This window comes from Gopherus flavomarginatus, chromosome 14 (genome assembly GCF_025201925.1).
Source record: "Gopherus flavomarginatus isolate rGopFla2 chromosome 14, rGopFla2.mat.asm, whole genome shotgun sequence".
Classification (NCBI taxonomy): Eukaryota; Metazoa; Chordata; order Testudines; family Testudinidae; genus Gopherus; species Gopherus flavomarginatus.
The window spans coordinates 2,185,030-2,208,619 of record NC_066630.1 but is presented as its reverse complement, the minus strand read 5'-3'; positions in this window follow the sequence as shown (position 1 = coordinate 2,208,619).

The window sequence follows — 23,590 nt, the reverse complement described above, 5'->3', positions numbered from 1 at the left end:
AGGTGAGCATGGGTCCAGGGAAAAGCCATGTGAAGTCAAGAGAGCCACAGGATGAACAGAGGGAAGCCTATGGATAACTCAAGGCAGTACTGATGGCCACAGAAGCCATGGGCCAGTATTTGACTCAAGGAGCAAGGGAGCTATATGGGTATGAAGTAGAGTAGAAGAGGCAGAACACTAGCACTCAGGTTGTGTCTTACAGAGGCTCAGGGGTGTCCAAAAGAGAGAGACATGCACAAAGGTAGGAGTTCTCTGTACACTATCATTGTCAGGATCATTCTTCTGGCAGCTTCCCCATCATCACTGTGGCCAGCTGAGGTGAGAAGCACACTGGGTTTGGGTTTTTTTAATGGGGGAGGGAAGTTTGTACATAAGCCACTGAAATTATGGTGTCGGCTTTCCTGTGGCTTGGTATATCTGAGAGTATACTTGTATGTGACACTTCTGTTTTGTACTAAGATGACATAGTATGTGACTCTTGTTCTCAGGACAGCCTGTAATATTACAGTAAAATAAAAATTAAACAGCACTTTGAATATGCAAGATAAATTTCAACCAGCAAAGTAAATTACTCTTTCCTAAAAAGTAGGAAGAAATTTTATTTCTTTGCTGTTTTGTGCAGTTTGTGATTCTACTGTGAAATTAAATCCCAATGTTTTCAGAATGTGTATAAATTGTCACATTGTTGCAGTTGTCTTCTGCTTCTTTTCTAAAAACTTTCAGAATTTCTGACTTCTGTTAAAATTTAGGAGAAGATTGGGATAACAAAATGTGTGTTTAAATATTATAACCCTCAAAAACCAGCATGTCTTTACCTTTTTTCATACTTTCCATTAAGGATGTGTGCTGATGTTGTGGAATCACTCCAGTAACTGGTGAATGATGATGTATGAAATAAAAGAAAAAATCCACCCATTGTTAAGAGAAGATACGCTAATACTGTGCAATTTCATTGTGTTTCAGCTGAAATGCAGCCAGAACAACTCACCATACCAAAAAGTCTCGAGGGGAAAAAAAAGCAAAAGCAAACAAACACAGCCACTAAGCTAGTTTTTAAAATTAAAAAATAAAACATACTTTTTCTTTTTGTACCAGTAGCTACTAGCTAGCAGAAGGTTTTGTGACATTATCCTTTCTTACATACAAATTGATCTCTCTGATTTCAAAAGCCATTCATTATATGTTCTAAGAGTGATAATACCACTGGATTAATGCACTAGCTTTCACATCTGCAGGCTTCAGTTCAAAACCTGGTATGCTTACAAGTGAAATGAGTGTAATGGTGATCTCAACCTAATCTGTGATGGATAGTGGTCCATACCACTGAATAATCACATGATTTCACACAATAGGTACTTTGCTCAGAAGTCCAGGGCTGGGGACCCAATCCTGTGAGGTACTGAGTACTCTCAACTCTCATTCAAGTCAGTCTGGGTACTCGGCACTTCAGAGGATCAGACCTTGAAATTGCAGGTGTTTGCTGCTTGTTGGAGTATAGGTCTCTAACAATCTATGGGGAACCTTTATGGAACAATTAACAATGTCTGGGAGTAGTCAGTGCCCTCAGTTGTTTGCTTTCATGAATGCAGGTGCACATACATGGACAAGGTATAAGTTAATACAGATGATATACAGTGCTGAGAAGGAAAATCATCCTATCTTTATGAATTTGGAATGACACTGACAAAGTGAATTGGAACCAGGGAGTGAATTATAGACAAACACACTGTTAGTCTCTAGGGTGCCACAAGTACTCCTGTTCTTTTTGCCTAACGCTCTTAATCATTGTGTACATACACTTATACCATAGCTGAGGGGTTTTTTTATCTTGCTCTCTTAAAAAAGAGGAAAATGTTCTTCATCAACAAGCCAAACTGAATATCAGTCCATCAGAGTACCAAGTTTGTGACTTCACTAGTGTTGAAGATAATGTGCTATTCAAATGCTATGAGGAAAATGGTAGGCTTGAGCTTGAGGTCTGGACTGCGTGAGAGTGATCTTTTTTTTTTTTTTTTTTTTTTTTTTTTTTTTTGGAGTTAAGACCCTATGGGGTGCACTGCTTTGGGTGGAAGAAAAATAAAAAGGTCAGGCACTATGGAGCTGACCTTAAAGAGTCAACAATTATTTTAAACGCCACAGTGTACTCACTTTCAGTAAGATAGCTTTTGGTTGCAAGCAATACCCAGGCAGGCAAGTATTTAGGTCTCCTGAAAACTGTTTCTTTCCCCCACTTGTGTTAATACAGATATTAAGTTTAATAGTATCTACTTAGCATAAACAAGAAAATAAAAATGATTTCTGTGATTGAAATGTTTATTTAGCATTAAGCATCTTCATACTCTCATGCATTTTGCATTTTAATCCACTCTGTGCTTGGTTTTGGGATTGATAGATTAGTTTTAATCCCCTGTCTAATAGTGGAGTACTGGTGAGATTTATTAAACAGGCAGGGTTTGGTACTTGGATTTAAGAGGACTCATGTGCACTGTTCATGCATATTAAAATTGGGAAATCACTGGTTCAGGTTGTAAAGGGCTGCTAGATTTCCTTTGTCACTGAATGTTTCTGTTGTGCCTTAAAAAGTTCAGTAAGCATTTATTTTATAAATGAAAGATTCCTGATGGTCAGACTTTTTATGTAAATCTAAGGTTCCAAGGACAGGTCTCTTCTAATTTTGTTAATGTTCACATTAACTGTCTCTTAAAACTATTAATGAATTTTTACACATTTTTACTGTGAGCTTTTTAAAATGTGCAAGTCAGCATGATTTATAATGGTATGTAACACAAAAAAATAGAGGGGACTTTTTTATTTTATTTTAAATAACACTAACTAGAAACTATCTAAAAACCAGGGGTTTTCTATAGCAGGCTACATGCTTCAGTGAGTGTGATAACTGGTTATCTTCTGGCCTGTCACCTCCTTTCCCAGAAGCATAAGCTGACCATTCTTGTGTTCAAAGCTGAATATTTTTGATGCAAATATCCCCCTATTTTCTGGTTAGCTTTGTTTTGCAATATGTCATGATGGCTTCCAGCTTTAGGTATATCCTACAAAACAAACAATAAAAAAAGCACTATCTGGTAATTAGCATGTTAAAATGCATCCAGAATGAGCCATACTAATTGACTGGAAAAATGGAAGTTCGACAATACAGGGTATGAATTTATAACTCAGGTGGTTTTGTAGTCTCGAGGGAAGAAAGGCTTCCTTAGTTTACAGTTGAATTGGTCAATATTCCTGTTGATATACTGAAAATTAGGGATAATTAACTTGTTTGTTAATTTAATTGTAACAATGGTTACTTAATCAAAACTTGCAGCCAGCAGAACTTAAAAGTGGGGGAGGATGAGCTGAATTCAGTTATAAGAAAAAAAGAAACAACAAAAATATCTTTATAAAGGATGTTTCATTGCAGAATTTTTTTTTCTTCCAGGATCTCCTTAGTTTTTGCAACTTTCATTCATTAAGAATTTAATTTATTTATACTTTTGAGGCTCCAAGACAAATGCTCACAGCAGATATTGAAAAATTAAGTAACCACAGGTCAGAATAACAGGTTTATGAGCCACAATATTCTAACCGGAATATAGATGATTAAGCAGTCTACTGCAGAATTTTATTTGGTTACAGACAACTGATGAGTTAAGTTAATTAAGAGACTGAAAAAAGAGAAAATCAACACTTGGCTATAAGACTGGGTAAGAGTAGATACAGATATTTTTATACTTTCATATAAATTGAAAAAAGTACTATATTGCAGATAATTAACAATTCAGTGCCAACTAATTTAGACAAAATGTGTATACAAAGTAATTGATGAGCTATGAAAGGTAAATTGGTGATTATTTACTTTTTACTTATAATACAAGAATATGTGGACAGTCAATGACATTGAAAGATAACATATTTAAAGCTGATTAAAAATTCTCCCCTCCCCACAATATGCAATTAGCCTGTGGAATTCTCTGCCACAAGATATAGAGGGAAAGAGATGAGACGGATTAGCCATTTGTGTGGAGAATGTGAACATCCACAGCTGTGTGTGTGTAATATAAATTTAACTAAAGGATCTAAATACTCCTGCCTCAGGACATAAGCCAAGCACTAACTGATGGGAGTTAGTTGACCCCCTATAGTCAAGTTATTCCGTCATTGCCTACTGTGGGGTTTCTTGCACCGTCTTCTGCTGGTACTGGCCGTTGTCAGAGAGAGAATACTGAACTTGGAGAACCACTGGCCTCATTTGGTTTGTCAGTTTGTATGTCCCTAAGAAGAATGATGTTCGACTGCTTACTGAGTGTTGCAGTGTGGGAGTGTCTTCGCAAAATGAAAAGTGTTTTAGGGGAAATTCTAGAAAACCTTTGCAGTAAATGACATTGTCCAAAGTGTTGAAAACTGCTTCGTGTCTGTTTACAACTGTGATAGCTCTGAATAGAAGTTTAGAAGCCTAGACACAATAAAAAGAAAAAAAATGTATCGGGTGAGGAGTCCTCATCAAAACTGTGGCTGAAATGAAGCAGCCCCATGCTTGCCTAGACACAAGAACCATCATGCTCACTGGCCTGGTGGTGCAGAGAAGAGAGGCTTGCTGTGGCCATACTAGCTCTTTCAAACAGTACAGTGCTTTGGTGGAGAAGGGTTGAGAGGCTCTCTTCAATTAACACTTTATCTTCAACTAATGCTTTGGGATGTGAGAGAAATGGGCAAAACACAAAATATACTTCCACCCCCCTTTTTTGTGTGTGCTTCCCCTGAAGTGGTAACATTTATAAGACCAAAGTCTGCTCAGAGTAGTGGTTAATGCAAGGTAGATGGTAAATTATAATTCATGAAAGAAACTACTCAGTCCTTTTTTCAAGAAAGAAACAAAGTGACCTTATAAAAGCTACATACCCACTTCCTTCCTTCCAGCATGACTGCCCTGCCTCCCAAAATATTGTTCAAAAACTGGAATTACCTTCCAAAAGGCTGGCTTGTTTATATGAGTGGATGAGTGTTTCATCTGTTTTCCTTTCACACCTCTTTCATATCCCAGCAGTGTAGTTTGCCTTATGGGTAATGTGGTGGAAGTGCTTTCTCAGAGGCTCACTTAAAATCTGCTCTAGCCTGAATGTTGTCAGGACTAAAGTTTCCGTCTCACAAACAAACACACAATTAAAACACATTTTGTTCACCCTTCCATAAGCTGTTTGAGGATGAGAAACTTCACTCCTTGAAGATGAATTCATGTGTAATGTGGGTACATCATTTGGGGAATAGGTGTTTGTGGATGAGATTACCCAGAGAAAAGGCAGAGATGAAGAAGAGAAGACGACCACGGGAAGAACCCTGTGGCAGACCTTATGGCATAAGGAAACTTAGGACAGATCCTGAGAAGTTCAGGTTAATGTAGGCATGGCTCTTAGCCCTACATTTGTCAGCCTTCTTGGGTTGTCAGAAGCAAGGCGTTATGCGATTATAGGCGGTTGGTTTTTTCCACTGAATTTACATTAAATGCACTGAAGCCTAGTGGTGAAAACAGCACTGCTCAGCACGAGCTACTCTGCCTCTGAACTCAGCTATAAAAAGGGTTCCAGCTAACACTGCTGCTGTTTTTACATATGTCACTCATGACTGTAGCATAGTTGAAATCCAAGTGTTTTTGCTTAACACCAAAATCTAGCTGCTTTCTTCTCCCCTCTCCCTACAGACATTAGTTTTTCTCCTTTGATTATTTACAGAAGCCTCTGTCATGTCAGACATCTTCTGTATTTTGTTAATGTAATTCTGGGATGATATCCCACTCCCATGTGACTCTTTTCTCTGCTCATAAATTGGGATTAGGTTTTATTTCAGCATACGGTGCAGGGTTGATAATATACTTGACTCCAAGTAGCAGATTTGTTGTTTCCCACTTGTTTACAGTGCAAAAGTCATAAACCATCACTGAGACCTGATTTAGAGTTATAATATCAAGTTGATATTGTATACATTTCAATTAACCTATGAACTTAAGTAGCTATTGTAAAACCTCCAGGATCTTTAAGTGTTGTAATTAATTCACTGTAACTAACGTGAAGAAATCATAAATAAGAATACATAGGTATAAATAAGGCAATAGCTTTTACAATAATCTGGAGGTTACACGTGTTGAAGAAGAATACTCACATTATCTGATGAAAAATTCTTTGTATCTTTTTATGTAAACACAGAATGCTAAAAAAAGGCAAACTACAAAATGTTAAAACCCCTGTAGGGTATTAAAATACCAGTCCCAACGCATGTGTTCATTTCTTTCACTTTCTTTTTAGATCACCAATGTTGGTACGAAATGAGCTGGGAGGGAGAGAATTCTAATTAGGTTTAAAAAGAAAAATATGGCTGTTTATTTTGAGTGCATGTATGGTTTGCAAAGGCATATCCCCATTTCAGATGCAGGCACAATGAATCATTATTACACATTTATCATCATAAAAATGCTTATTTGGACTTTTTAAAAAAAAAAAGAAAAGGAAAAATTATAAAAAGGGCAAAGCAGAGAGCAGTCTCTGAAGGGCAGTTATTGCTTGCCCTTGCTTGGAGAAAAAGGCTTTCTCAATGGGATTACATCCCCTCTCATAACCTATCAGTCGTCTGATCAGAAATTCATAATGCAGGCCATCTATTTCTCAGCTCTGCAAGGACTGCATGATTGAATTTAAATAGGCAAATGCCAGACTTGAGCTTTGACATTCTCACTGTCTCTCTCAATCTTTCTCCTGCCCTCCCAGTCATAATGTCTTTTTTTCCCTTTTTTTTTTACTCCTCTGCGCACCACCATTTTATATTAGACATGAACTAACATGATGAAAAGTTATGAGGAAATGGAGGATGTATGTGGAAAGAGACACACAGAAAGGGAGGGAAGGAGGAAGCTTAAGAGAACTGGAGGGCAGAAAATTGTGTTGCTGTCATGCTCTCACTGGGACAGTCAAATCTTGTTTAAAGGGTCCCCTCCACGCACCCTGTTTTCATTTAAAAAGAGCTATTTCAGGATAAATTACTTAGGCTGTATGCTTACCCAATCCATAAGATGTCTGTGAGCATTAAAGCTCCCATCCCATGTTTTTTCCCCTACTTTTTGCATAGCTGATAAGGAAGAAAAGAAATTCAGAGCTATATGTTTTCAGTCATGGCTTTTTTGGTACCGTGTATAGAAAGTATGTATTGCAACAAGAATGATATTTACACTTGTGACTTGTAAAGTACTGTTAGCATCTCATTCCTTACCCCAAAAATTATGTACAGAGGATGAGATTTTCAGCACTGCAAACCTAAGCAAAAGTGAAAAGGCTTTTCTGTTGGGTGTACTGTGAAATTTTTGCTAGAGAGTAAAAACACTGAAAGTTGTGTTTTTGGAAAGATTTGGAGAGAGCTAATCAAGCTGTTTGGGTTTTGCAGATATGATAATTAGAATGTTTGTAGAATCCTTTTAAGATGAAAAGTGCTAAATATGTGCCAAGTGTTGTATTTATTAATGAAAGCAAAAGTTACCGGAAAGTGACTTGGCTTCTTTTGTTGTCCTATTTTTCTACATCGGTATTCCTGTTAGGCCTGCTTGATTGTCTTTCCCACCACCTTTCCCCCCATTCATGGGATAAGAAAGTGATTCTTGAAATAGGGATATTATGATATTTGTGTTGCTTCCCCCCCAACCCCCGTTCTATCATCCCCAGTGCCGTGCTGAAGATGTTTTCAGTATCAACTGTGCCTTGCCACTACCGTTTTCTTTAAAATACACAAGTAAAAGGTTTTAATTAAAAAAAAATTTAAACACCTCAAAACCAAGATTTTTATAGCTCTCCATAGTGTTAGAAAGTGAAGGGAGGCTACTAGTGGTAAGAGAGGCAGTACATTATATTTTTAACTGTAAACTTTGTTCTTTGAGGAGTCTGGTGCCACCGGACTCCTCATTGTTTTTGTGGATGCAGACTAACATGGCTACCCCCTGATACTTTGTTCTTTGAGTGGATGCAGCCATGTATTCCACTGAGGTGTGTGCACGCCCAGCACGCTGGAGATGAAGCATTTTATCTATAGGAAGGCAGCACTTGCACCTTGTGGCCACAGCTCTTTCCCTGGCTATATTAGGCCATGCCATCCCGACCCTCTCAGTTCTTTCTCACCTTCCATGACTGGAGTGGGAGCTCTGTGGTTTTTGCCTCACAATCTCGTCTCAGTGTCTGAGTTTTCCTGTATATAGTTGTATTGTTAGTTAGTAAGGCAGTATAGTTAATTGCCTTGTGTGAGGCCCTCACCAGGGTTCAAACAGTGCCCATCATGTGAGGGGGCAGCGGCTCCATTAGGCCTCTTTCAGCACTGAGGCCACATCAGATCAGCAGTCACCCTCAAGTTTGGTAAGTGACTGATACCACTCCATGTTCTGGGGCTGGCGCCTCTCCCAAGAGATGGAGAAGCTGTTAGCTCTCCTGGAGTGTGCTGAGGAAAAAGTCTCATACGGCCGCTCCAAGTATCACGGAGGCTCTTCCTATTTGTCTAACAACAGGATGGACTGGCGCTGTGCTATAGCAAGCACACACACAATGGAGCAGGTCCTTACAACCGCTGCCTGGTAACATGTAGAGACATGCAGCAGCCCATAGTCTTTGATTCCGGATCCAGCCCTGGGACATTCATTGAGTCTGGTACCAATGACATTGATGCCAGCACTGGCTGCTTCCATGCTGGCAGCACACCAGGCAGCAGGAGATCTACTTTCCCAATCAGTTTTGGACTCCCCACTCATCTAGGATTTTGCTGGGGTTATGGTAGCCTTGACCTCATTGGCACCTTCTGGGAATGTCACAGAACCTGGCGTCATCCTCCCATTCTCCATTGCCCTATGGGTGCTGTGGATGGTTCTCAGAGCAGGATCAGTACTGAGACAGGTCCTTGGCTTGGAGCCTACTGGCCACTAATGCCCTTCCCATATCCCTAGTGGCTTCCCTGAAATCTGTGGGGCACTCCTGGGTCTCGGAGGTCACACTCCTCCTGTTCTAGAGCGAGATCACTGGGCACGTTGGTGGCTGTAGTGGGTGTTCCGCTGCATGTTTACTGTTGGTTGAGCTTCCCCTTTTGAGGCTTCTGGAGTTGTCCCATCCAGGTCAGACAGTTCAGCGGCAGGACCCATCCCTAGTCCAGTTGACTGCTTCATCGTTGTCCCCTGACAGTTCAATGATATCAGGCTCCTTATCTCCCTGAGTGCATGAGGACTTCAAGATCTACCAGGACCTTTTGCAGCATGTGGTGGCTACTTTGGGCAGAGTTCCTGCAAGAGAATACTCTCAAACTACGGGATAGTCTCCAGCCATCTGCTCCACGGAGGGTAGCCCTCTCTATTAATGATGCGCTTGTTGAGCCTGCCAAGATCCTTTCAAGTACTTTGGCTTTGGTGCCGTCTGCAGTGAAGCAGCCAGAGAAATGCTGTTTCATACTGATGCAGGGTTTTGAGCCTTCTATTCCCACCCAATCCCTGATTTCCACATTGTGACCGTAGTAAATGATAGGACCCAGCAGAGCAGGTATAAATCTATGCCCAAGAAGGAGTCCAAGAGGATGGACTTAACTGTAGAAAAATCTATACCTTCTCTTCCCTGAAAATGCATAACATGAACCAGCAGACATTGCTGTCCAAGTATGATTTGATTAATTAGATAGTTGTCTAAATTTGTAGACCAGTTACCTGAAGCCCCCAGGGAGGAATTTCAAGTATTGGTAGCAGGCAGCTGCTTGGTGGCTAAGACATCCTTGCAATTGGTGTTGGACATGGCAGATACATGGGCCATGGTAATTGTCTCAGTGGTAACCATGAGAAGGGGGCATCTTGGCTGCAAAATTCTGGCACCACTCCTCATGTGCAGCACACTACTGAGGACCTGCCCTTTGGTGGTTGAGTCTTTTTGGATAAGACTGATGAAAACTTCCTTCATTTAAACACTCAGGGGCTACTACCCTAAGTCTGGGCATGTGGACTCTGGCAATGCAGAGACACCGTTTGACAGGCAGCAGCAGCCGCTTCAACAGTACTGCTGGCAGTGCTCCTTTGGGCAGTCCTTCCCTTCCCTGAGGCAGTGAAACTACCTCTGAAGAAAATTGCTAATGGTTCCAAGAGTGCTTAGGGTGAACTTCATCAGGCCCACACTGATCATCCATTGAATACATCTAACTTATTTAAAATCTCTTGTGACAGACCCAGACCAGTGGGGTACAGGAGTCTGGTAGAGGGCAAATATACCCGTCACTAGATGAGTAGTTTTCTGTTCCCTGAGTGACCAGAGCAGGGGCTGCACTAGAGTAATCAGGAACCTGCTAGAACCAATTAAGGCAGACAGGCTGATTAGATCACCTGCAGCCAATCAAGGCAGGCTGATCAGGGCACCTCGGTTTAAAAAGGAGCTCACACCAGTCAGGGACGGGGGGAGCCAGAGGAGAGGAAGTGTGTGAGAGGAGCTGGGAGCAAGAGGTGCAAGGAGCTGAGAGTGTGCTACTGGAGGACTAAGGAGTACAAGCGTTATCAGACACCAAGGGGAAGGTCCTGTGGTGAGGATAAAGAAGGTGTTTGGAGGAGGCCATGGGGATGTAGCCCAGGGAGTTGTAGCTGTCATGCAGCTGTTACAAGAGGCACTATAGACAGCTGCAATCCACAGGGCCCTGGGCTGGAACCCAGAGTAGAGGGCGGGCCCGGGTTCCCTCCAAACCTCGCAACTCCTGATCAGACACAGGAGAAGCTGATCCAGACTGTGGGGAAGATCACTGAGGTAAGCAAATCTGCCAATAAGCGCAGGACCCACCAAGGTAGAGGAGGAACTTTGTCACACTCTTTAATATGTTCCAACCGAACTCTGGTTTGTGTTCCTCCCCCCTTGTTGTTAATATTAGTTGTGTTAAGCATTTGGCCACAATTAACCTTTTTAGTGAAGACAAGCTAAATGGGCATTAAACACCTTGGCCTTCCTGGATCATCTGTTGTTAACTCTCCTTTCCCAATTCCAGTTTCTAATTAGAATTTGTTTGGTGTTTATCTTCCAGCCATTGGTTCTTGTTATGCCTTTCTCCTCTAGATTAAAGAGCTCTTCAGTACCTGGTATTGTCTCCCTGTGAAGGTATTTATATACAGTAATCAAGTTAACTCGCAATCCTCTTTTGATAAAATAAACAGACGAGTTCTTTAAGGTCATGTCTACACTACAGGTATTACCGTGGCACAGCTGTGGAGCCTTTCTATGCTGCAGCCGTGTCGGTGCCTCCTACAGTGACAGGCTGGTTCTCGACCTACTGTAGTGATGGTAGCTAGGTCAATGGAAGCATTCGGCCCCCTAGCTAGCTGTGTCTACACTGGGGATTAGGTCGGCATAGCTGTGGTGCTCAGGGGTGTGAATTGTTCACATCCCTTAGTACCGTGCCTATGTCAACCTAACTTTTAAGTCTAGGCCAGTCCTAAATCTCTCATCATAGGGCATTTTTGCCAACCAAAGTCATTTTTGTGGCTCTTTTCTACACCTTCTCCAATTTTTCAGTATCTTTTTAAAAATCCGGACACCAGAATTATACACAGTATTCCATTATCAGTCTCACCAATGCTATATACAGAGGTAAACCCTCCTCACTATTTCTACTCACTGTCCCCTGTTTACACATCCAAAGGTTGCATAAGCCCTTTTTATCACAGGATCGCACAGGAAACATGTTCAGTCCACGGTAGGCCCACTGTCCTTTTCTGTCACTGCTTTCCAGGAGACAGCTCCCCGCCTCTCCCATTCTATAGGTGTGGCCTGTATTTCTTGTTCTTAGATACAGAACTGTATTTGGCTGAATTAAAAACATATTTTGTTTTAATGCTCCCAAGTTTGTTTGACAAGACTTTTTTCACAAAAGCATGTCGACTGGCACTAATTATATTCTTGTCCTTCAGTTCTTTATCAGTCAAATCCCATATCAGTTTTTCCATTATTTTACCTGGGATTATGTTGGGTTTACCATCTTAGAGTTATCTGGGTTATCCTGCTTGCCTTTTTTGAATATTGGCAAAACATTAGCACTCTTCCAGTCTTCTGAAATTTCCCCAGTATGCTAAGATTTATTAAAAATAACATCAGCAGGCCAGAGATCTGCTCAGCCAACTCTTTTAGGATCTGGAGTGCAAGTTATATGGGTTTGCAGATTTAAAAATGTTTAGCCCTGGTATATATTATTTAACATTCTCCTTAGTTACTGATCTACTAGAAAGTACTTCCTCATCCTCAAGTGATACAAATATATCATCCTGCTTCTTTCCAAACACAGAACAGAAATATTATTTAACACTTCTACATTTTCTGTATCATTATTAATCATTTTTCCATCTAGCAATGGGTCTATATAATTGCTAGGATTTCTTTTGTTCCTAATTCAATTTAAAAACTCCTTTTTATTGTCCTTAGCCCTGCCAGCCATGGATATTTCCCTCATGTGTTTAGTTTCCCTTATGAATTTTCTATAATTCATAACTTTTAATTTATATCGATTGCTATCTATTTCTTTTTTTCTTTTATAATGTTTTTTATTTCAAATTGCTGCCTTCACTTCACCACTGAGCCAAATGAGCTTCTAGCCAATGTTGTCCTCTTTCTGGATTGTGGAACTATGGCTTTTTGGCCAACTAGTAAATTCTTCTTAAAATTTTAATTCACATTTTTCGGTCTCATTTTTTTCTCCCTATCAATTTCACTCATAATTTTCCTCATCTTTGGGAAATTAGCCTTCTTGAAGCAACAAGTATAAATCCTACTGCTTGGGATTGTTCTCTTCTTGCCCATAATGAATGTAAGATAAAGGTACTCTGATAAAAATAGTTTTTGGAGCTTTGGGCTCTGATCTACAGATACCAAATCAGATACTGCTCCCTTCATTGCCTTGACATGCCTCTGTATTCAGTGAGTTTAAAGACATTTATTCTCATTTCATAGATGAGTAGCCTCTTTCAAGATTAGAATTCAGGTGAGCAGGCAACATAGTGTGAATACCCAAGCAAGCTAAATATAAAAAGTTAAATTTTTGGTTGATGGGACTAGCCTTCTACTGCAAACAGTCACCACAGGCTTTGTTTAGTGGAATCAAAAAAACAGAGAAGGTAACTACTGTTTCTCAGCATGAAATAACTCTGACAGAGTATGTTGTTACAATTGGCAAAGGGAATATAATCAAGAACTTTTCCCCTTTACCACAGATTATCAAAAGAGAGAAATAAATACTCACGAAAAACATAAGAAGTGAATTTTGATGATTGGCATGGCAAGCCCTTCTTCAACATGGAGGGCATCTTTGCCTCTTGATAATCTTTTATTTATGCTTTCCAAGACAAATAAATTAGCTTGGTTTTCCTGCATTAATAAAGAGGTTGTCTGTCAGAGATACTAAAGCTTGTATGAAATTTGGTGTAACACGCTAGTTTATATATACTAATAATCTAACTATAACACAGGAGAAAAAGATGAGTTTTGTTTTTCATTACTTTCACAGTAATAGTTTTGCTTGCTAGTTACATGTTTGCTAAACTTGTTCATGATCTGAGATGTCATATATGTGGTTGCTCGTTTTGATATTGTAACAATGAATTGATTGATAGTCTCTCAAAGGTTTCAGTTTTGAGTCAAAGAACTAGAAATGTAATGTTCTTATTCCCTGGGCCTTTCAAACAGTTGAATAAAAACTCTCTTGTTTAAAAAAAGGATTTGGAGTATTGACTAATTGGTCACATAAATCATAGAATCATAGGACTGGAAGGGACCTCGAGAGGTCATCTAGTCCAGTCCCCTGCACTCATGGCAGGACTAAGTATTATCTAGATCGTTCTTGACAGGTGTTTGTCTAATCAGCTCTTAAAAATCTCCAATGATGGAGATTCCACATCGTCCCTTGGAAATTTATCCTGACAGGAAGTTTTTCCTAATGTCCAACCTAAACCTCCCTTGCTGCAATTTACGCCCTTGCTTCTTGTCCTATCCTCAGAGGTTAAGTAGAACAATTCTTCTCCTTCCTCCTTGTAACAACCTTTTATGTACTTGAAAACTGTTACCATGTCCTCTCTGTCTTCTCTTCTCTAGACTAAACAGACCCATTTTTTTTTCAATCTTCCCTCATAGGTCATGTTTTCTAGCCCTTTAATCATTTTTGTGGGGGGACAGGAGGGAGAGGGGAATTCTGCATACTGTCAACATGTAAGCACAGTAACAAAACAAATGTAATTTACTTCTCCAGAGCAGTATATAAAACCAGAGCTCTGTGTGTGTATGTGTATATATACATATGTGTATACATCTCTACCTCAATATAACGCTGTCCTCGGGAGCCAAAAAATCTTACCTCTTACTGTGTTGTAGGTGAAATCGCATTATATCAAACTTGCTTTGATCCACTGGAGTGCGCAGCCCCGCTCCCCCGGAGCACTGCTTTACTGCATTATATCCGAATTCGTGTTACATAGAGTCACGCTATATCGAGATAGAGGTATGTATGTATGTATATATATACACCTCTACCTTGATATAATGTGTATATATAAAAATCTCTCCAGAGCTGTATATAAGATACCAATGAAACAATGAAGTGCACAAGTAGGAAACATGGAAAAAATGTTAAAAGTATAATTCCAAAACCAAATTCCCTGAAGATCTGACATACAAAGGTCTAAGAGATGGCTGGAATCTGACTGGTACAGTAGATGACTATGTAAAATGGAAAAATGAGCAGTGTTTGAGGAATTTGCTAGTCCTTTCTCAAAGACACTGCTAAGAACTCCCAAGAAAGTGATACCATCAGAATCAGAAATGTAAATTTAGATCCTATCAGCATTAAGTGAAAGATCAGTTCATGTGCCAGACTTTTGTCTTGAATGAAAACTGACTGGTAGATTGAATGCTCCTGAAAGAAAATTGCCTTTTTTATGTTTCTAATTAACCTGAATCCAAAATTTACTTAGGGTTTATTTCTTTTGAAGAAATCACCACATTAGCAGTATATCAAAATTAACTGTCTTTGTTGAATATGATTGTTTAAATGTGGCAATCAGGTTGAAGTCATTTGTGAGGAGCTTGCATAGGGTCCAGGTATTATTTTGGGCTATTTGTGTCTTTTAGGTGAACTTCTGTTTGAGTTAGACTACAAATGCTGCTGAGTTGTTGTGTTGCATTCACTTTGATTTTCTCAATATAATTTTTTTGCCAGTGATGGGGACTCTGCTATGTTCTTCATCTGCACATGCATTTCAAAAAATTTGGAAATAAGAAAAACAAGCGTAATCTCATTGAGTTTAATGTTTAAAGATCTACCAAAGATGTATTGAAGGGTGATTTATTGATAATGAAAACCATTTGGTACACAATGTATCCATTTGATGGACCTGTTCTTTTACTATTTTTTACTGTTAGTCGAGTGCATTCAATAGGTATATGATTTCAACAGGACTCTCTGAGGCTGAGCTCTGAGGGAATTGTGTATTATTAACAGGAGAGATTACAAAAAATATTGCCCTACAACTTTATAAGAATGGCCCAGTGTTGACTGGGCTTCAAGTTTATTAATAAATTGAATTGCACAATGTAATTTGCCTGATATCTGGGTTTTCATAGCTTTGCATTATTTTTCGAGACTGTTTTTGCTTGCTAGAAGCATGCTTTGAATGAAAACAAGTCTCATTTCATTTTACATAACACAAGTATACAAGTTTTTTTTACTTAAATGTCCTATTTAGCACTCTAAATGTGCAGTAGTGTATATATGGTTTATCTTTAAAACCAGTATGCCAAGGTCCTTCTGTATTTACAGCTTCCTGAACAATTACCTAATTTGCAATAATATGTAATTACTATATAGTTCACTTATATTTACCAGGTAGAACCTATGCACACTAGTTGCTGTTTTAAGGAAAGAAGCCAGGGAATGATTTTAGTGCTCTGCATTGTAAAGTTTTAAGTACATGAATTACTTTCTTTTCCCTTTTCTTAAATGCCCTTCTTATTCACCTCTCTGAGACTTTGTACATTTTCTACCCTGCATAGTTTAGGCCCAGATTTTTAGCAGTATTAAGGCTAACTGGTTTACGAGCCTACATCTCATTTTCAAAACCGTTTTAGACTGTTGATGGGATTTACAATCCTAAATGCCTAAGTCCCTTTTGGAAATGAGAATTAGGGCTTGTCTTTGCTACTGGGGAGATCGACACTGCTGCAAATCGATGCAGTAGATGTTGATTTAGTGAGTCTAGTGAAGACCCACTAAATCGACGACAGAGCACTCTCCGGTCCACCCTGGTACACCAGCTCTCTGAGCAGAGTAAGGGAGGTCGACTGGAGAGTATCTCCCATCAATGCAGCACAGTGAAGACACCGTGGTTAGTCGACCTAAGCTACGTCGAGTCCAGCTACGTTATTCATGTAGCGGGAGTAGTGTAACTTAGGTCGACTTACCCCTGTAGTGAAGTCAAGCCCTTAGACTCCTAAATTAGTTAGGCATTGCAACACTGAGCAGAGCAATGACTAAATACTTTAAAAATCTGGGCCTACCTTACTAGAGTCCTCAGTTAAAAATAAGATGATTACACTAAATTGGTTGTCCTCACATTCAGAACATGAAACAGCACAATTTCTTATCTGCTCATTGACTGGTATTGAAACTAGATGGTTTATGATCTCTGACTTAGTGCCCCAAACTGCTGTTTAAGCTGAAAATACCATTTTTGGTTGTCTTTCATTTTGAGTGTGTTTGTTTTGATGGCATTGTGCCAAGATAGGCTGTCTCTTGCTATGTGTTTGTAAAACATTCAGTGTAGCAGAATGAGGCCCTGATTTGACTCGGGCCTCTGGGCACTACTGCAGTACAAATAATAAGGACTGGTAATCATCCTAAGAAGGTGTTGCAACTAGCAGTGAGGACACAGACGTAATGGAAGGATACCTTCAGTAGAGTGGTTTGAAAAATAGGAAGTGAAAATAGATTCACTCTAGGGAAAATGAATCCATAAGAACTGACTTACTGGGTCAGACTATGGTCCATCTTGCCCAGTTAACTTCTCTGACAACTGCTCATACCAGAGTTTCAGGGGGAGTGTACAGAACAGGGCAATTACAGAGTGATGCACCCTGTCTTCCCCTCCTGGCTTCTGGTTGTCAGAGGTTTAGGGTCACCCCAAGCATGGGATTGCATCCCTGACAATGCCGGCTTATCGTCATTGATGGACATATCCTCTATTAACTTATCCAGTTATACTTTTGGCCTTCACAACATCCCATGGCAATCAGTTCCACAGGTTAGTTGTGCATTGTGTGAAAAAGTACTTCTTTTTTGTATTGAATATGCTGCCTATTTATTTCATTGGGTGACCCTTAGTTTTTGTATTGTGTGAAAGAGTAAATAACATTTCTCTATTCACTTTCTCCACATGATTTATGATTTTACAGACCTCTGTCATATCCGCCTCCCCCTCCCCCTTAGTAGTCTCTTTTATAAGATGAACAGCTATTTTTTTCCTTGTATGGAAGCTGTTCCATACCTTTGAGTATCTTTGTTGCCCTTCATTGAACCTTTTTCAGACCCACTATCCTTTTTGAGACAGGGCACCCAGAACTGGACACAGTATTTACTGTGTGAGTGCACCATGATTTATACAGTGGCACTATAATACTTTGTCTTCTTTTCTATCCCTTTCCTAATAGTTCCTAACATACTGTGAGCTTTGTTTGATCACTGCTGCTAACTGAGCAGAAACTTTCAGAGAACTATCCATGATGACTCTAAAATCTCCTTCTTAGGTGGCAATAGCTATTTTATACCCCATCGTTTTGTATGTATAGTTGGGAATATTTTTTTCAGTGTGCATACTTTCCACTTATTAATGTTGAATTTCATTTTGTTGCCTAGTTGCTCAGTTTTGTCAGATCCTTCTGTAACTGCTTGCACTCTGCACTGGACTTAAGCATCTTGAATAATTTTGTATTGTCTCCAAACTGTGACACTTCACTATTCACACCCTTTACATTTTCATTAAATAATATCTTGAATACATTGAATGGGAGACATTACCTGTCTGGACATTTGTTGGAAAAGTAATATGGCAAAATGCAAAATTTCCAGTACGTTCTTGAAACGTATTGGAGACAAGTTTTTGTTTAGAAAGTGAGGAAGTAACTAGGAGGTAAGCCATTTTAGACTGATTTTTACCAGCAGGGAGGAATTGGTAGCGAATCTGAAGGTGGAAGGCAATTTGGGTGAGAGTGATAATAAAATGGCAGATTTCATGATCCTGAGGATAGGAAGGAGTGATAGCAGCAGAATAAGGAAAATGGACTTCAAAAAAAGCACACTTTAACAATTTGAGAACTTGTACATAAGGTCCCATGAGAAGAAATTCTAAGGGAAAAAGGGAGTTCAGGAGAGTGGGCAGTTTCTCAAGACAAGTATATCAAAGACACAACTGCAAACAATGTGAAGAAAAGATAAGGAGGATAGTAAGAGGTCAATATGGCTCTATTAGGACCTGAAGATCAAAAAAGAATCTACAAAAAATGGAAACATTGACAAATTGCTAAGGAGGAGTTCAAAAGAATAGCACAAGCATGTAGGTTCAACATCAGAAAGGTTAAGGCACAGAATGAGTTACGCCTAGAAAGGAACATAAAAAGGCAATAAAAAAAGGTTTCTTATATACATAAGGAGCAAGAGAAAGACAAAGGAAAGTGGAGGTCCTCTACATCTTGGGAAAGGAGAGCCTATAACTGATGACATCAAGAAAGCTGAGGTGTTTAATGCCTATTTTGTGTCAGTCTTCACTAAAAAGATTAATGGTGACAAGATACTCAGCACAATTAATATTAACAACAAAGGAAAAGGAGTGCAAGCCAGTATAGGAAAAGAACACGTTAAAGAGTATTTAGATAAGATTAATGTTTTCAAGTTGTCAGGGCCTGATGAAATTCATCCTAGGGGACTTAGGGTACTAGCTGAAGCAATCTTGGAAATATTGGTAATTATCTTTGAGAACTGGAGGGTGAATGAGTTTGCAGAGGACTGGAGAAGGGCAAACATAGTACCTGTCATTAAAAGTGGGGAACAAAGAGAACTCAGGGAATTATAGACCAGCCAGCCTAACTTCAATTCCAAGAAAAGATCCTGGAATGAATTATTAAACGATTAGTTTGTAAGCACCTGGAGGATAATAGGGTTATAAGGAATAACCAGCATGGATTTGTCAAGAAGAAATCATGACAAACCAACTTCATTTCCTGGTCTGACAAGATTCCTGGAACAGCGTATGGAGGGAAGCAGTAGACATAATATATTGTAGTAAGGCTTTTGACACAGTTCCACCTGACATTCTCATAAGCAAACTCGGGAAATATGGTCTAGGAATTAATATGAGGTAGGTGCACAGCTGGTTGGGAGACCATAGAGGACTTATCAATGGTTCGCTGTCAAACTGGGAGGGTGTATCTAGTGGGCTCCTGCAGGGGTCTGTCCTGGGTCCGGTACTATTCAATCTTTGTATTAATAACTCGGATAATGGAGTGGAGAGTATACTTACCAAATCTGAAGAATACACCAAGCCTGTAGGGGTTGCATGCACTTGGAAGGACAGGATTGGAATTCAAAATACCTTGACAAATTGGAGAGTTGGTCTGAATTCGACAAGATGAAATTTAATAAAGACAAGTGAAAAATACTTCACTTAGGAAGGAAAAATCAAATGTGGCTAGGCGGTAGTAATATTGCTAAAAAAGATCTAAGGGAGCTGGTAGATCACAAATTGCCTGTGAGTCAATAATGTGGTGCAGTTGTGCAAAATGCTAATATTATTCTGGAGTGTATTAAGAGAAGTGTTGTATGTAAGACATGAGAGGTAATTGTCCCATGCTACTTGGCACTGGTGAGGCCTCAGCTGGAGTACTGGTTATAATTTTTGAAACCACACTTTAGGAAGATGTGGACAAATTGGAGAGAATCCAGAGGAGAGCAACAAAAATGATACAAGGCTTAGAAAACCTATGAGGAAAGGTTAAAAAACTGGCCATGTTTAATCTTGAGAAAAGAAGGCTGAGGGGGGACCTTATAAGTCTTCAAATGTAATAAGTGCTGTTATAAAGAGGACAGTGATTAATTGATCTCTGTGTCCACTGAAGGTAGCACAAGAAGTGATGGGCTTAATCTGCAGCAAGGGAGATTTAGGTTGCATATTAGGAAAAAAATTCTAACTATAAGAGTAGTTAAGCTCTGGAATAGGCTTGCAAGGGAGGTTTTTGAATCCCCATCATTGGAGGGTTTGAAGAACAGGTTGAACAAACACATGTCAGGGATGTTCTAGGTTTATTGATCCTGCTGCAACACAGGTGGCTGGACTTGATGACTTCTCAAGGTCCCTTTCAGCCCTATATTTTTATGATTCTGTGAACAGCACAGGTCCCAGTACAGATCCAAACTCAACAACTATCAATACTACTTTTTACTTCTCTAGGGTCTTTCAGGCAAGAATCTCAAAGCATTGAAAGAACAAAGAAAGGGAAGTGGGGATTTTAGAAGCATCTAAATTTCTTAGAACACAAGTGCCACTGCGCACAGGAAAATTATACTTGTATACTAGTTAACTATTCTGTTGTAACTGGTAAAACTCCCTGCGTGGACACTTCCTCTGGAACAAGAGCCGCTTTTTCTTGGTTTAGCTTAAGCCCCTTCCAAAGAGACACAAGTCTGGAATGAGAGTGACTTTCAGTCACTAAATATTTGGGGCAGATTTTGAATGATCACCCTGGAAACCGGTGGGCTAACTCACTGGCCTGTGCACCAAAGAACACTTTCCAGCCATAGGATTCCAGTCCTTTTTCTTCAGAGCTTCAGTTTTATGTTGAACTTCTGGTGCTCTTGAAAAATATCACTCAGGTCCCTTTCCCCTGACTTACTTCCTACAGGATTACACTCCAAAGGCTGTCTGTTTGGAAGTCAAGGCAAACCTCTCTGCTTTCTTCTCCTTCATAACCTGCTGTCTGCAGGATTACGCTCTCCAGGTCATCTGTCTAAGAGTCACATGCAAACTGTTTTTTCCCCCTGACCCAGAGATTTCTATTGAAGACTACATGTTCCCTGCAGCTCTTCAGCCTGTTCCTTGCAGGATTACACTCCACAGTTCTTCTACCTGGGAGATGCACATGAGCTGGAATCTTTCCCTCGATCCAGGGATTGCTGCAAGAACCTTTTTACTCCTGGCAATACTCACTAGCAACTAAGCTTACTTGCTGGCTCTTAGGAAGAGCACATGATTGTCTAGCTATCCTCTGAACTCTAGCTTCACAGCATCAACTGGGAGGCAGCCAATTAGCTACAGGTGGAGGCTAAGCCAACTCCGTTAAAGGGCCATCCCACCCTGTGACACAGCCCTTTGACAATTGTCTGAGACATCCATTGCCCTAGAAATGCCAGTGTTAATTAACATATCATTTATACCATAAATAAATAAATACAGTAAGATGGGGGTAGGCACCAAATCCTGGTGAAATTTGAAGGGATTTGAGAGTCTGACTTTCTTAGGCTGTGAAAATCCTAGTTGTTGTTTTCATTCTGCTTCTTCCGGATCTCCACAAAATTGTGCTCATGCATGTGCACACACTTATCTTTGTAGGAAGTGCTAGTATCCCAGGGTTGCTATACTTGGGACACGGGGTAGCAGCTGATGGTACAGTTACTTTCATGTTAGCCTGAAATTTATTTATTTATTTGTGTAACAGCAGTGTCTGGAGAACTTAACCAAGAGCAATGTCTCATTGTGCTAGGCACTGTACAAACTCGTAGTAAGAGAGAATCCCTGGGTTAAACCTGGCCCTCGGTGTCAGCGTCAAAACTCGCATTGGCTTCAGTGAAAGTAGAATTTCACTCCGTCTTGAAGATGTTACAATCTAAACAGATGAGAGGCCAAGAGTGGGAGAAAGGGAATATATTTGTTGTTATTAGTCCCATTTGGCAGCTGGGGAACTGAGATACAGAAAAAGTAAATAACTTGCCAAGAGGACACAACTGTGGCAGGGCTGGTGTTGAGTAGAGATCTCCTGAGTCCCAGCAGAGACCATCCTTCTCAAACATCTCCATGTTTCCCAAAAATCAGCCTCATAGCAAATTTCCTAAGATAAACACTTAAATTGAAACATGTATCTGGGAAATAAAAGATGGATATTTTTTACACTCTTAAAATTACATTTGTGAGCTGCTTCAATAATTGAAAATGTTGTTTGGAAATCAAACAGAAAAGTTTTCAATTAGTTTGAAACATGGTAATTTAATGGAAAAATGTCCATAGATCCATAAAGAATACATACGTGCACCATATGCAGCAAGAGGAGACTTAAAAGCTTAATTTTCTTGGCAGTCCTCAGTAAATTTGGTGGATAGCTCCTGTTTATATTAATGAAATTAGAAGTATAAATTTCCAGACTGTTCTGAAAATGTATCTGCATTAAAAAAAAATCACTCTGGCAAGAGTTTTTTGGGGAGGAAGGAAAGCAGCCTCATCACAGGGACAGAAGAGTTCAAAGAATGCTTTGCAAATAAACGTGTTCAGACGGTAATTTGGAATCTGTTTCCACAACTCAACAGTCACGTGAAGCACTTCCAAACAGTTGGCTGTATCCAGGGCTGGGGCAAGGATGGTTCGCACCCTAGGCGAAACTTCCACCTTGCGTCCCCCACCCCCACGCACCTGCCCTAAGGTGCCCCCCCCGTGGCAGCTTCTCCCCTCCGCCCTGAGGTGCCTCCTTGCGGCAGCTCCCCACCCCCTACTCTCTGCCATGAGGCACCCCCCAGGGCCGGTGCAACCATTTAGGCGACCTAGGCAGTCGCCTAGGGCACTAGGATTTGGGGAGGGCGCCATTTTCTTTGGCAGCCAGATCTTCAGCTGCCCCAGTTGCCACCGGCATTTAGGCAGAGGGAGCTGGGGCAGGGGAGCGCGGGGAGAGCCGCCTGCTGCAAGTAAGGGTGGGGGGTGGCACAGCACGCAGGGGAACTCCCTGCCCCAGCTCACTCCTGTTCCTCCTCCTCCTCCCCGAGCACACCGTGGCTGCTTCACTTCCCCCGCTTCCCAGGCTTGCGGCGCGTAAGCTGATTGGCACCGCAAGCCTGGGAAGCGGGAGAAGTGAAGCAGCCACAGCGTGCTCGGGGTGCTCGTGCGCGGAGCAGGGGTGAGCTGGGGTGCGGGGGGTGCCTCAGGGCAGAGGGTGGGGGGTAGGGAGCTGCTGCAGGGGGTCACCTCAGGGCAGAGGTGGGGCGCGCCTCAGTGTGGGGACATGGGGGGGACGCAAGATGGAAGTTTCACCTAAGGGTGCGAACCATCCTTGCCCCAGCCCCAGCCCCAGCCCCAGCCCCAGCCCCAGCCCCAGCCCTGCTCCACGCACGAGCACCCCGAGCATGCCATCGCTGCTTCACTTCTCCCACCTCCCAGGCTTGCGGCGCCTAAGCTGATTGGCGCCGCAAGCCTGGAGGCAGAAGAAGCGAAGCAGCCACGGTGTGCTCGGGGAGGAGGAGGAGCAGGAGTGAGCTGGGGCAGGGAGTTCCCCTGCGTGCT